This window comes from Manduca sexta, chromosome 18 (genome assembly GCF_014839805.1).
Source record: "Manduca sexta isolate Smith_Timp_Sample1 chromosome 18, JHU_Msex_v1.0, whole genome shotgun sequence".
In the NCBI taxonomy this organism is placed as follows: Eukaryota; Metazoa; Arthropoda; class Insecta; order Lepidoptera; family Sphingidae; genus Manduca; species Manduca sexta.
In genome coordinates this window covers 11043432-11058389 of record NC_051132.1, presented here as the reverse complement: position 1 = coordinate 11058389, position 14958 = coordinate 11043432, and the positions used below count along the sequence as shown (strand labels likewise).

The 14958-nt window shown below is 34.5% G+C and overlaps 1 protein-coding gene across 1 annotated transcript in view; it reads right to left on the bottom strand.

Annotated features, from left to right (window-relative positions):
* Positions 1-11355, bottom strand: part of LOC115441588 (diacylglycerol kinase 1) — a 75141-nt gene extending 63786 nt beyond the window's left edge. The window contains exon 1 of the mRNA XM_030166435.2: positions 11043-11355. The gene's annotated coding sequence lies outside the window, so the exon portion shown is untranslated. The remainder of the gene's footprint in view (positions 1-11042) is intronic.
* Between the last annotated feature and the right edge of the window lie 3603 nt (positions 11356-14958).

Sequence of the window (14958 nt, the reverse complement as noted above, 5' to 3'; positions counted from 1 at the left end):
ATCTAGCTGATGGAATGACCAATTGCTAATGCCGTTGTGGTTTCACATCGAACGAGATTGTGCAGTCGAAAGCATTCCCGAAAGCAAAACGAGAATGATTAAACCTTTATGAAATTCCTATAACCTTTATGGAATGTTAAACTTTAAGAACTAAGAAGACATCAGATATTTCCATATTATAGAGTACACGCATTTTCATCCTACGAAGAGAGCATGCATTAACTTGATTATATTATGAGACAACTAAATCAACATGTCACATTAAAATTCAAAAATAAACTTTCAACAGGAATTGAGCAATTCTATTACTTTGCGTATAGCTATTAAGCATTGAAATCAGTTCTGACTGACATTTATGTCAGAAATTATGTCAGTCTAAAATACGAAAAGAACACTATATGTATACGATCAAGTTCCATATAACCTGATTTCTACCTGTTTCCCTATATGTAGAATTTTTGATAGATCTAATTATCGTCAGAATTTGCAGACGGCATTTATGCATATTAGTACCTATATGTAGTGTTGGGTTGCCTTTCGGAAAATTTCACCTTTCGCCACAGCTATCTACCTCGAAACTATAATCTATCGCAGTCTGCATCTTTCCAGCTGCTATGCGTTGTAAACGTGCCAACTTTAATAACAGCATATTCTCCATCTATTTGACTAAAACACCATATAATAATTAATTTAATTGAAATCGTCTTTACTCATGCCTTGTAATAAATCCTTCCATTTTTAATTACCCTGGTTAATTTATCACCGAGTTGTGACTACGCCTATGCCACATTTATCTTTAGCTTTAGACAACCTCGGTGGTATTTGAGATAGAATTATTAAAGTTCAAATATTTTATGATCCAATTAGAGCATTATTTATTGTCCTTTGTTAAAAAAAGACTATCGAAAGCAAAAACATTGAACAGAATTATGGACGTAACTAAAGTTAGGATTATAGTTAATACCATATTGAAATTAAAGTAAAGATATTTGAAATTTTAGCAGATAACGTAATTACAGATACATCAAGCAAATGAAAAGAGATTAAACAATTGCGCTATATAATATTCTTTGAATCGAGCTTCGTTTACATACTGGTGTCAGCTCCCGTCAGTAGCAATTACAATTAGAGCTCGCTTCCATCTCTCGAAATTTCGTAGCAATGTTCATCACATTTAAGTAAAATTGAACAGCGAATTTTAGTATTATTAAAAAGTTATAATTTCTTTCTTCTAGAAGATATTTAAGAGTAGGTACCATATTATCACTTTACTATTTTTTTGTCATAATATTATATTAATTAAGCAAAAAAATTGTTAAATAAAAATGATGACATGCTGAAGAAGATCAAAAAAGCATATTCTTGAAAATGCGCTAGTGTAGTTTATTACTTTAAGATGTATAAAGTTCAAAATATTCACGATAAAGCACTTGTCTCGAGGAAAATGCAATTTCCCAAGCCTCTCAGACAGGGCACTTAGAACGTTCTCCAAGTATTATTTTAAAAATTTTGCTCGTATTATAAATAAAATATGTATTTGATTATTAAGAATTAGATTAAACAACTGCAATTGAGCATTGTGGCTGTAGTTGAGGCAACGACGATGCGATCCATAAATGATTTCCTGACCATTAGATATCTTAGTTATTTGATCGCGATCGTATGCTATAGACCCAAAACCCAGTCTTAAATATAGTATTTGCGGCGAAAAAGTTTTGTAATGTTTATTCCTCCTGGAGTATTTAATCAACTGGCCTATTACATTAAGATTTTTTACAATATAATATGAGCGTGTATGTTTAGTGAACGTAACCTTCATCAATAATTGATCATTCACTAATATTTTATAGATCAACTTTGATATCACCTATTACCGTCACGTTTATATATAATAATTTTATAAGGGGTAACACATAAGCATTTTTATTTTGTAGCACAATAAAGTTAATTTTCTCAAGAGCAGTGAAATATAATAGAATTTGCAGACAATACAAGGGCTCTTCAAAGAGCTGAAGGCTTCCACTCGAGATGTTTAAGCTATTGAATAAATGTTTTGTATTATTAATTTGCTACTAAAGCTTTTTGATACGGTTTGTGGAATTTATTGATTACATTTCAATTGTTTTGTAAAGCAGTTCTAAGAGCAATATCTCAAATGTCGTATTTTTTTTCTCAAGGCTGTATTTGGAAATATCCAAAAAGCATCGTCGTCAGCAAGATAACACGTTAACCTTTAGGTTGTTTGCTGTTGCTGGTCTTAGATCCCTCTGTTTTGAGGTTTCATGTCGTAACAATTATATTTAGGGGGAGGCCAGATACGTATGAGGTCATCTGTCCACCTCGTGGGTGGACGTCCAACGCCGCGCTTGTCAGTTCGTGGCCTCCACTCTAGAGGCGAACAGATGTCCTCATAAAGGTCGCAGGAGGTCGCTGGATGCAGGCCCCTTCCAATAGGGCGATCTGGAAATCTTTGGGGGAGTCCCATGTTCAGCAGTGGACATCCTGCGGTTGATGATGATGATGATGAGATACGTATAAAATAGCGGAACCTCGCCCCCCTCGCAAACCAACGTGTAAAAGCACAAACACCTTTATGAATAAATATAAATGAATTGATTAATCATTGGAAAAACGATGACCGAGCAACACCTCGGATTAAACTATGAACCCAAAGTACTGTGTAAAATGTCAGTGTTAGAGATACGAACTACATGGAGGTATTGAGTGTGGTGTTCCCTGGAAGCCCCAAAAACGCGACTCGTAACTCAATGTCATTTAATTTTTATGTTTGCGATTGATCGGGAGACCAATAAGTCAATCACGTGTCAGCCTTTCAACCAATCACAATAAAACGACACGGAGTTGTTTCATATTTTTGCCACGCTCTAAGCACACAGATGCTTTCTCACAATAAATATGATGATGAAATTGATATTCAAAGTTATCGCTACACTGCATGTCAGAGCACGTCATGACTGCTTTAAATGATTTTACATACAGACAGCTTCACCTTATTACATATGATAATGCCCTCCGTGTCGGCAGGGTCGACGCTCTCCAGTCTGAGGGAAACCTTCGTCATGCCAAACTATTTGCACAAATCAGATTAAAGAGATTAAAGTGTTTTTAGAAATGTATTCAAACCTAGATCAGCTTAAGAGATTTATTTTGAAATATTACTCGACTATGCGCGGAAAGATGGTAATGATTTTCGGGTGTAGGTACTCTATAGCTTGAATTTTAAATTGCAGTATAATTTAACTTCGACAATATAGTAATATTAGATATAGTTACAAAAATTCAGATGGTGATATAACAAGGAAAAATCCCCGAACGCCGGCCGTAACGAGCTGAAAAAAATTAAGACACCCTTTCTTCGGGTTTAGAATTTCTCACTGTTCCAAAGCAAAAAATCGAATAACGGTGATTCTATAGTTACCTTTTTCTATTCTGCCTATATAATGGTAGCCCCGATGTAGGTAGGTAGACAAACTTTAAAACATACTAGATTTCTCTAAAAAGACAAGACACAGTTTTATCCACAACTTTCGTTTCGTTTAAAGAAAACTGGCATGAAGCTGCAGTTCAGCTGTTACGGTCATTAATATGACTACCTGATCTTCAATCCTTATATAATCTTTATCGCATCCATTACTACTTTCATATAACTACTAGTTAGTGTGTGTGATACTGAACAATTACTTTAACTTGCTCAGCCATGATCCACTCCTTAATCTGCTTCTATTCAAAGATCATGCTATCTGGTTCAATGTAGTCATTGCATTGATTGTACATAAAAATCAATCAGTCTACCATCGAACAGACGAAACACTTTCCCTTTCAATTGAGGCCATAAATTCTGTATCTCTCAATTAGTTGAACTCGTAAATATACAATACGCACTACCGTATACCACGCATATCGCTTGTCTGTCTGTCAGTGGTGCCTACTTGAGATATTCGGTCCAATGTATGAGAAAACAAAATTAAAAACTCCAGATATGACAACCAAGCATGTACAGTTGCTTAATTATTAATATTAATTTCAAATCCTGTAATTGAAACCTTTTTGTCATTAAATTCTTGTAGCAATGGAAAAGGTATTCCTTTCGTCTGCCATGCTGGTACGGCTTGGTTCAGTTCCTTAGTTATTTATTTACCATAATAACACATATACCATGATAAGCAAAGAAAAGAGCTCTGAATATATATGTAAGAACTTACAATCAAACATCAGTAATAGCATTGCATTTGCTCCTCCGTAAAAGTTAAATAAAAGAATCAACACAGGAATAAGGGTAATTACGTTATCAGGCACATGAGAGGATTAGCAGACCTCAGAAACTACCCATTACTTACAGTTCGGTGAGCTGAATTACCCACATTATCTGAGATATTATCTTAGCTATAAACCAGAAGTACTAGAGTTGAAAACTATAATATTTATTATAAATATACCTATTCCTTTATCTTTTTGAAAATATCGTAAACCGCAAAATCTTATTACACTGAACGACCACAGCTCGCGCAAACCGATCAGAGTGATGTGATATTACAGTAAAAGCCAAAGCATGCAAATTTAGAGGTTACATAATTAGAAGGTACCTAATCTTTGACCACGAGAGACCACCAGAGGACGTGGAAGGCCACACAATAGGATGCATGGTATCAGACAATGTGAATAGTGGCACTGGATTAGTCCGAAGCAACATCGCTAGTAATAGATAAAGAAAATAATATAGAATATATTTTAGAATTATAGAGACCATAACGATGATGTGTTTCTTTAAAATACTATAGATGACATTATTTTACACGAAATTCTCTAGAAGTAAACTAAAATGCGTTGACCTGAATGCCATAAACAATTTTACAACTACAACGCAACTATGCGACGCTCGTGTTATAAATCCGCTAAATCCATCAGCTCACAACTTGTGCCAAGTAAAATCCTTTTGAAATATAAATACAATGATTACTCACGCGCCGTCTGATCGAACAATAACGTTTCAATATAGCACTATTTTTGTAGCGCGTTTTGATTGTGAAAACGCAACATCCTGTATAAAATTTATTGATTCATAAAGCGATGCAGGCTTTATCAACTCAATTGGGCGAAAGTTAAATTATGTCGGATCTATTACTGCTATGTTTTATAAAAGGAAGGAAAATAAGCAAGTGGATCCCTTGATGATAAATCATCGCTGATGCATTACGAGTATGTTTTTGGGTGGGAACCGCTGATTTTTTCGTCGGGTTGCCTAGTTAACGGGACAGAAGCTGTCCACCGGCTTATCAACCCCAGCGGCCCAGGTGGAGAGTGAAATAGGAAAAGGGGGAAGGAAGAGTGCCAGAAGGATGGGAATTTCTCAATGTGTTCTACAACCAAGAGGTTATTATACACATTGCACTATGTGCTTCGGCCTCCAACGATGTCCCCCCATGCATGGGCGTTCGGTGTGAAGACCGAGCGTAAAAGAATTGCTTTGGGACAATGACGAGTATTAAATACTATACTATGCAAATCTAAATTGGAATAGTATAAAGTTTGTTGAAATTTATGGAAAGACATGGAACTTCGATAAGGGGTTTTGGATCAAATTGGATCTGCTCTTTTGAAAATCATACCTACTTACTACACAGTACATAAAATGTATATAAATATGTTACTTGATGATGTGCTACTACCGCTCTACTAAGGTTCGGAAACTCATACTTATACCGCGCCACCACGCTGTGGAATGGTTTGCCAGGATACGTGTTCCCTCCTTCCTATAACTTGGGATCCTTCAAGCGAAGCGTGAAGAAGCAATTATGCAACCTGGCATGATTGTGCCGACCGTCCGGGGATGCTTGTATCCTTTGCTGGTTGCCACTTTCTTTGGGCTTCACTTAACTTTGAGTGCAGTGCAGAACATTAGGTGCAGTAAAGCTACTCCGCCGAACCCAAATAAACACTTCTGACTGAACTGTATACATGTAATTTGTTCTTAAAGATGTCATAGTATTGGAAATGAAATATTGACAGCTCGGTGTTGGAATTGTGTAATCTTTCTAATACAATAACTGACTAATTCTACTTCTTTTGCTACTCAACATCGTGGGGTGGAGAGCATTGACACTTATCTGTCGAGTGAAGTCTTATCGGTACAGGAATTTTGAAATGAGAACATAATCCCAATAAGTGTATAGATAACGTTTTAAAGACCACTGATTGCTTAACCCGTCATGACTTGTCAAAATTTTATTTTCAAATATGTACAGGTAGCTGAATGTTTGCCGCCAAACATTGACAGCTACGCGTGTGACGGAAAAATAACCTTATTATGTAGTATATAAGGTTATAATCCCGTGACACACGCAAATGTCATGTAGCTGTCTTGGCTCGCCGGCGAGCCACGAGAGACCAAGAGTTAAGATTCAAATGTTCTTATACCACTCGAGTACTGATAAGGGGGCCTTGTGATAACATGAGAAATAAATAACTCCTACGCATGTTACGTCACTTTTTACATAGCCACTCAATTAAATTTTAATTAAAATTCAGAATGGAAAGGTTAAGTGTTTTCCTTTGATTATTCCGTTAAGCATCGCACAGACGCCTGTTAACTGCTGCATATCATAATTATTTTATAATATCATTTTATTCGGTGTTTTAAAATCTGTTCTACTATGTGTTAAAAAGACAGTAAATATAATTCTAAGCCTAATAATGTAATTAGGTACTGAAACTCTAATATAGCTCGATAACATTTTTTTTGCAATTGTTGTTTTGCAAAAAATATAATATAAGCATGTACGTATAAAAACAAATGGAAGAGAAAATGTCGAAGTGCGAAAATAAAACGAAATTATGTTAATTTGTGAACGCGTTAAATGGCATTAAGAAAGTGTTTAATATTCATCGAAGATGTTTACTTAACTCAGCTATTAGTTTAGCTAAAAGCAATTTTTCTTCTGCCACTTTATTAGAATATGCTAACCGTCGCTCAATTAACTCGGAACAAATGTCTATTTATCATTCAGCCTTGAACTTGCTTGTAAACATTAATCACTAGATCGTAAATGCACTTCGTATATTCCAACCTTATATTAAGTAAATAAATTAACACATAAACATTTATATGGGACTTAAGCCACATTAAGCGGCGCGCAGATGCTGTCACCTTGTTGCCTGACAACTGAATAAATGTAAAATTTCTTTTCGTACCAACGTAGTCACAAAAAAGGGATCTGCTTTATTTAAGGGAAAAAAAATGCATTTTTTTTTGCATATTCAGCTACTTTTGAGGCTGACTGTACATAATAAGTCCATACTGTCATACCGCAGTCGTGTAATACCACACTAATTAAACGGTTTAATCTTACCCACATGTATTATGCATGCTCCAGATGAGACAATAAACCATATTTCTTTTTTTATTTTTTCTTCGTAAAGTTACTAATGCAATACTCCATTTTATATTAGTGTAATGTTTCCCACCAAACCTTATTCACAACCGACTCCTCATTCCTAGCCAATAGGCCCTAAAAGTTGTTTATAAATTTATACTCGGCGCGTTTCTGCGTTATATTATCATATGTAATTTTTTGGTAAAGAATAATATTGTGGTCATTTATTGTAGGTTATACTTATTTTACTTGCACAGTTTCACATATCTATACTATTACATTAATCTGAAGTGTTTATCTGTTTCAATGCGTTAATTTAAGGAATTACAGATTCCAAGTGAATTTTTTTTATTGTTGGATAGCCCATTTATCAAGGAAGGTTATAGGCTATTACGCCATGACCAATAAGAGCGAAGGCAATGAAAAATTATGCAAATACCGAAAAAAATTATTCCTTTTGAGAGCTTCCGTTGCGTATGCTACGTAAATGGTTGAAGTAACGCAAAAAACATGTATGGTGGAATTATTCCTTTTAAATAGCTCTTAAAAATACATGTATTATAAAACAAAGTCCTCTGCTGCATCTGTCTACATGGTTGAACGCGATGAACTTAAAAGCTACCCCACGGATTTCGATGAAATTTGCTATGGGGATAGTTTACAGGATAAAAAGTAGCCTATGTACTTTTTATCCCGGGAAAATATATAGCGGGACTTTTGTCATGCAAAACTCTTACGCGAAGCCGCGAGTATACGCTAGTATTTTGTTAAGACAAAGTTTGTATGAACTTCTAGGTTCGATTGTACATCCCTCGATCTACTGAACAGATTCTAAAAAAAATCTTAGGAAGATCCACATTTTTCTATTAGAAGGTTTAAGAGGGCCATCCATGAGTAACTTAGATACATAATATTTATTTTCGTCTGTATATAAAGAAATTCACGCAATTGTAACCACGGGCAAACGCCAGTTTCTGACAAAATTATGATTTATACCAATCAACAGTTTTGTTTGTTTTAAACCTAAGTATCTGACTATTGTGTTGGCACCTTTGATTTGCCCTCGCACGTTATCCAAGCGATCACCGACACCGCTTGCAACACAAATAATTAATTCCAGATGTATTTCAATTTTAGACTTACTTTAATTTTACAAAATACCGTGAAGAGACTTTTGCGTTTTGTATAGTAATTGAGATTTTTAGAAAATCGAGACGAGCTAGCCGCTCGTATGATGGAGCGTGATATGCGCCCATAAACCAATAGCCACTTCAAGGACTTTTGGATAAACAAGATCACATTGCACTGCGTTCACCAGACATCAGATGTTATATCTCAAAATACATCGGCTAAGGTGCCCTTCAAATTCAACTACAAGCCCAAATAAGCCCTCAGTCCTCACCCTTTTGTAATTCCTTGCAGCGCATTCACGATTTTGAGATTATGGATATAGATCCATAAGATAAAAATGAGAGGAGATAACAAGTGACTAGTGATTGTATAATTAGGCACTAGTATCTTTTATGTTCTTGTTTGCTGGTCCATGCATTAAATAACCTTCCTGTATAAGGAGAACCTTAGTTCCCAATAGTCCATTTTAAGGTTTGGGGACCTATTACAAAGCAAGTAATCCTGCCAATATTATATCTTTAGCGGCAAATGAAACTAATGTTTTAATGGCATTCCTCAAGACGTTAATCCTTGACCGGTGTCTCAGGCATGAGCCTAGTTTCTACCATAATCGCAGGAATCGATCGATCTTCATCAATAATTTCCAATAAGTGGTTATACTTCAATTCTCTTCAAACTTTTAAGCCGCGGTTGTTGCCGAACCTTAATCTTATAATATCGTAAGTATCAATTTAGGTTTATTATGATTGGTAAATTAAATGAAAATGGCAACACTTTCATCGTATCCACAAAATCGAAGACGGATGGAAACTTTAATAATAACCTTATATCTTCATTTATATTTCTCTCCTTTACTTGACTTTTATATTCTAGCTAGGATAATCAGATCTCTCGTCTGACCACATTTCTATGGGATTCCCCAGTTCTTGGGCATCATTTTTGCTGGTTCTTTTTATTTGGAAACCGATAAGGGACGTTACCACTTCGTTTTAAGATTGCTTGATGTACCCTGCATGGTCTAGTCACCGCATACCTAATCAATCGAAAGACAGGCAAGTGCGTCAGACAGGGAGAAAGATATTTTAAGAGCATTCGTCCCTGTCAGCTACCATCTCATTAAACAAACACTTTTAACCGATCTCCACAAAAGGGTGTTTTGTAACTTGAATACTTAGTTACAAGTGGGTACTTAGGCTGCGGCCATAAATCATATTGAAGAGTTTGCGTTACAACTTTCTAACCTATTTTTTCTTTTATTTCTTATCGAGTTTTCAGACGCCAAATGGTTAGACATCAATACTTTGATCTAAACTTTTCGATTTATGAAAAAATATTGAATATAAGCACAAGTATTTATGGAATAGGTTAATAAATGTAAATAAACATTTACGTTAGAATAGATGCATTGCGTCAGTTACTGATAAGTTACTATGCAGATACCGTTTACATACAGTTAGCAAAAAAAATAGCTGAATAATTCAAAACTTTCAACATTATACCAAAGTTTAATGAAATATTTCATCATTTGAAAATATTAAATCAGTTTCAGTTTATTCTAGAAAGCAAAAAAATCTATTGATAATACACAATATTATAGTTGATTTGTAGTTTTTAATTTATCAATTTTTGTGGCTGACTGTACTTAGATGGACGACCGAGAGACAAGCTGCTAAGGACAGAAAACACTTCACTTCTGACGTCAAGTGACAGCTTGCTGTTCCGCTTTGTATTCTGACGGCCAGAAGCCAAATAACCCCTATTCCTTTCCGATAAGGTCGGTAGTTTATAACTCTTAAAAAAATATGGGTAGGTATAGATCACCCACCAGGTGATCCACGTGTTTACCTGTTTGTACATAAAAAAATACATATACGGTCTATATGGGGTAATAGTTATTCCCGTAATATCGATATGAAGATCATGGACTATGGACGCCGTCTACCAACAGCATTAAAAATCATTATGGTTTATAACAGTATTTATTACATTTTAAATTTCACGCAGACGCAAAAAATTAAGTTATGTACATATTAATTATTAGTGATAACACGCGGTAAATCAGAATTCTGATCAGTCGGCAATTTTTTTTATCTCATATCTCATAAACAAATAAATTAGGCTGTTTGTTTTTGAGTATGTACCCTCAGTTTGTTATATATATTGCACTCGAGGTTAAAACAATGTCAATAAATCAAAAACAATATCCAACATGAAAACTTTATTCAGATGACTAACAAATAAATAAGGAAAATCGGTAAACAATACCATTTATTTCCAGAACGATAGAAATGTACGTGTATCTACGTATATGTGCCGTTGCTAATTCCATAACAAAAATAAATAAAACTCATGCCACGTACATACGGTGTTTGAGAACTCTCAACATTGCGATGTTTGTTTTACACTATCGTTAAAACAAATAAACGTATTATAACGTTAAAAGATATCACGTTACTACAAAACCGTTATTTATCCGCTTATAAACAAAGCGTGGTGCTGTTTAAAAAGAGAAATACTCACAGATTTCTGATGTTCCAATTTCAAAAAACCACGCCACACATTGCACTGTTATTATTTTTTAATACTTTCGCAAAAGCAAAGGCACACACATGGCACCTGCAACACAATCCGTTACGAATAATAAAATGTTTTTAAAGAAAATGTTTATAAAATTTTATCACATCATTCGCACATAATATACGATCCACATTGAGATGTCGGTCCTAAAATCATCCTCCGAGGACATTATTATTTTTTAGGATCACATGTAAACGGAAAATTCTCGCAGCGCGAAAGATCGTAACGTCTACGCCCTACGAGCGACCATCCGACACTGAAAACTGAAGCGTACAGCTTCCAGCAAATCTATAAGAGAAAGTACACAACTGTGTGTCCCTTTCTAAACCACGCTAAATGTGTATCTTCTGTTCCCTTCATTATCCTGTTCACATATTAAACTGAAAACGTCAGACAAAAATAGCGAATTATGTTCTCATTATGGTGAAACGGAATGCGAGGGTTAATTATTTTTTCATTATCGAATCGCGCCTTATTATTATTTTGCGGCATCCGTAGGGAGTTTTAATTAAATAACTAGCCATATTTAATATACAAATTGGATGTAAAAAATACTAAAATGTAAATATTTTTGCTCCAAAAAAACATTAAATGAATATAATGCAGTAATATCGTCCGATTAATTGAAATTCCGTCATTGGATTTTGTTATTTTTAAATTCTTTACATACAAAACTGAGTTCTTAATCTATTAATTTTATAATTATTGTCTTTTGTACTTATTATTATATTGGAATGTTCTCTAGAACAAAGATGAAAAGTTCTTTTGAAAATGTAACAAAGATAACCAGATGCAGGGATCAATATTTTAGAAATAGAAATCAAAACATTTATAACCTTATAAATAAACAAATTAGGATCATAATAATAATAATATAGGTGTAATGATTTCTTATGTTTACGTGAACGTTAGACATTAAGATAAAACAATTTTACGGATTTTATCGCGGTTTTTTATATCATAATTTTGTCCCGATGTTTCGAAGACTGCAGCCTTCGTAGTCACTAGGCCTAAGGTCATCCGAAAAGTCAAAGTTACAATATCTTCCTTCATTTTACAATTATACAAATCTTTTTTTTCAATGGATTGATCGATGCAGAATGAGTTCACAGTGTTGACTTTTTGAATGACCAACACCTGAGTCCGCCCCATGACCACGACGGCTGTAAAGTTTTCAAAACGTCGGCAGAAAATTATAATATAAAAAATCTGTAAAATAGTTTTAATTTAATAATATACCTACTTAGTAAAAGCGTGCCATTACCTTTTGAAGAATTCTTTGGATTGTAATAAAAGTAAATAATATAAACAAATTCTGAACACATACTGCTTTTCATGCTGAATACATATAATTCGTGGTCAGACGGCCAACGTGCATGCGATATTTGCATACTTTATGTGTATTTTACAGTTAAAATAGCAATAACTAAAAACCATTTATTTTAATGTAGCCACTTTACTTTAATTAATATAATATTAATTTATGGATAACGCAATAGCAAAGGTTTTTAAAGTATCACGCAATTTTTATTTTATTTGTAAGCAGGCTAATGAACATTGAGCAAGTGCAATTATTGTGTAATATATTTTTATAGACATAATCCCGTTGAACCAAACATAAATCATAATTTTATAGCAGCATAACCTAACGTTCTCCTTAGAAACCTTTAAGCCACACTGGAAAAAGGAGGGAATAAGACTGTTTAGTACAACCAGATTGGAATGATATATTGTAGAATCATCCTAAGTTTAATGGTGTGTGGGATCGACGTAACATATTTACCATGGTTTGCACATGCTACAGAACGGTTGAAGTTTTTATTTTCTGTCGACAGAGACATCTGCCTGGTCAATAAATGTTTTGGGATATTGAAACCCAAAGATCTGAATACTGACTTCCAAATCTAAACCCTGATGACACAGGCTTATAACCCCTCCTTTGCTTTGTTAAACGTCGCAAAATATAGCAGCTTCAATAAGTTCAAAGACAGATAATAGACTCCAAAAAAAAAAAACGATAAGAAGGCGCGAAATAATTTATTCAGTCTAATTAATGAGATCACGCTGTCATGTTCCTTCTGGTATCGAACCAACCGTAACTGGAACAAAGATGACTGTTTCGGTTAAGAGTGGAATGATAACTAACGTGTCTTCGCCGTTTCTGAGAAAATTCGAACAGTCTTATGATAAAATTACCACATACTATTCCATCCTAGTGAGTAACATTCAATAAAATACGATTGCTATTCACTTGAGTTTTGCAAACATGTGAAATGAATTTTTGAATTCTCTCGTCAGACCTTAGACCATTCCAAGGTGTGGTGGCCTGGCCAATATGCGTGATTCGGCAAAAAATTTTTGAAAGGCTGCCAACCTGACTTTAAGTGTCATCCCTATGGAGAATCTACTTCTAGGCAATCCCAAAGAGAATTATAATATATATGGGCAATCCTATCACTCTGCAATGAGAAATATGCCTCTTCCAGAATTAGACCAAAGTTTAAATGTTACAATGATCATGTTTGTCGAATCTAAATCAAATGAATATTGCGTTTATCGATTTCCGACGACCTGACAATTGAAATCAATACAATTCTTATAAACATCAAGATATTTGTCTTAAAATGTTCTACGAAAGAGTAAATACACAAGCAGACGAATGAGTATATTATTGATATATGTACAGATATAGATAATAGGTACCTAATGAATAACTACCGTATATTTTAGTTTGCGTCAAGATGGGACCCTGAAGCGGCCGCGTAATAAACCGCCTGTTATTAGAAGATAAATAATAGCCCTGAAGATAGCGGCTGATGTTATTATGTAGAAGACAATGCTCAAACGAATACGTTTTCTTTATCATACGGAATGTCTATTTTTAATGAATCTCAATTAGAGAAGAAGGGAGTATTTGGTTCGGATATCACAGAAAAGGTAAGAACAAGTTGTAACTCCACGTCGGTTCTCTTCAAATTAGTGATACTAACACTATTGAGCCGGGGATTTCAAGCCAAAGACAGTTTACAGCGTCCCTCTACTATTTCCAAATTAAGCTTAAAGTTTTGTGTCTAAACCTTCGCCTCATCAAACTATCTTTAAAGCAGCGAAAAACTTTCTCAAATGTAAATGAGCCAACCCACACGTAAACACTAGTTAATATACTCCTCACTCACTAAGGTCAGCGCTCATTTAGTTTTGCGTCATAGTAACAATAACAAATCAGCGTAACGTAAACTATTAAAAATTGTTTATACAAAACAAAGCTATTCAGTCTATATTGTTTGATTGTTTGTAGCCAGGCCAACGGGCCAAAGTAGGTCAAGTGGAGTCAATGTTTGTCAGAAATGATAGAAATGTTCCCCACTGGCCAATGTTGGCCATATTAAAGCAAAATAATTATAAAGTATTATTTTCATGTTTATTAATTACGATAGGCCCAACATGATTATGGAACAAAATGTATCAGTTTTCTACCATCCCCTGTCTACACCAACATAAATGTTATAACTCACATTTTTACGCATATTGCAACATTTTTGCCCTATTTTGACGACAAGGGACGTATGTACAATGTACACCAACAGCTTGTAGAGGAAACAAACAATGATAAATAGTGTTAGAAAACCCACATACGCTGGAACTCCCGGATCAAATTGAATATATATTTCCTTAAATTACTCATATATTCTTCTTTTATACTTGATGAGTATTGTGTTTACTTATGCCGATAAATAAGTTTGCACATGAATCTGTTTGGTGTTTCATACTGGATCGAATATTTTTTAATATTTAGGAACATTGGCTCCAATGTCGCTAATGATTAAGTATTATTAAAATGTTTGAGTTAGTTTTATTT